Genomic DNA, 1,404 nt, shown 5'->3' on the forward strand with positions numbered 1-1,404 from the left:
AGATAGATAGATAGATAGATAGATAGATAGATAGATAGATAGATAGATAGATAGATAGATAGATAGATAGATAGATAGATAGATAGATAGATAGATGGTCAGTATGCCTGACTACTGAAGGTTGTTTAACCTGTTTGTTGTTGAAGAGGTTTAGCACATTTGCATGTAGCCTTGCAAAAGGCACGGTCGTATTAAAATATTTTGACATCCTTTAAAAGTTAAAAGCAAACTACTCAAATAACCTTTTAAAAAGTAAAGTAAATCCAAGTCTAAAATTCAAGCATGACTTTTTATGCAACACACTCATCGTTCATACAGCGGCTTAAACCGCTCCAACCTGAACCTGGAGATAATATGTGAAACAATTTGTAGCATCTTTTTTCTTCATTTTTTTCCACTACGTGACAGCACTTTTTCCTGTTAACACCTTACCTCAGCGCTGAGAGTCCTCTCTTATAGCTCTCCTCCAGTACAGACAGAGTCTCATCCACAAAAACCCAGCAGAGCAAAGAAGGTAGCTGTCACCAGATCCAGAGCTTCACCTCCTCTCTCCTCAGTGCTATGCCTGTCACTTTACCTGCCCTCTCAATTTACCTACAGGTCTCATCAATAACCTATTGGGCCAGCCACAATGCTGGCAGTGATGTCACCACTAACCCGTAGACCAACCACTCCTCAACTCTACCCGTTTCCTCTTATGCAAAACACCAACACCCATGTGTTTCCCTGACCGTGGTCAGTCACATGCAAATCTCCCAGGCTTTAGGATTATGAGAATTTTCTAGCTTTCAGGGCCCAGAATTAGCAGCAAAGATCTCATGTAAGTGAGAGTTCAAAGTCCAAATTTTTCCAGAAGGACTGCAGATGCAACCCCCCCCCCCCCTCCTAAAATATCTTTTAGTAAGCTTTTAAAATAATTTTTTGCACATGAAGTTCCTTTACTAGATTATGAAATGGCACCATTCACTGTTTCAAGGTAATTTGTTTTCCTTCCGACGTATGTTCCGCACAATGATCTTATGTGTGCTTTCATTGTTAAATGTTAATGATGGCCATCCAGGGCCGGTCACCTGGGTATAAAGAAGGGAGGGACGGGTGGGGGTACTAATTAAAAGCTCCACATGGCTGACGGCACATGCTCCTAGATACAAATACACACAGAACTCACCATGGAGATGATCTATGGCGAAAGGACACTTTCACTAACTGTGGACTTGATGACAGCGAACAACAACCATACACACGGCCCCTGTCTGAACAATTGATTTTTTTGTTTAGTCAGCTGGTTCTGCTGCCTCCTGACCTTCATATCTATCTATCTATCTATCTATCTATCTATCTATCTATCTATCTATCTATCTATCTATCTATCTATCTATCTATCTATCTATCTATCTATCTATA

At 40.4% G+C, this 1,404-nt stretch overlaps 1 protein-coding gene across 5 annotated transcripts in view; it reads right to left on the reverse strand.

The window, feature by feature from the left end:
- Positions 1 to 1,404, reverse strand: part of espn (espin) — a 37,548-nt gene that overhangs the window by 19,655 nt on the left and 16,489 nt on the right. The window lies entirely within an intron of this gene.

Source organism: Haplochromis burtoni, unplaced genomic scaffold (assembly GCF_018398535.1).
Source record: "Haplochromis burtoni strain Fernald_Lab_line unplaced genomic scaffold, NCSU_Asbu1 Contig_60, whole genome shotgun sequence".
Classification (NCBI taxonomy): domain Eukaryota; kingdom Metazoa; phylum Chordata; class Actinopteri; order Cichliformes; family Cichlidae; genus Haplochromis; species Haplochromis burtoni.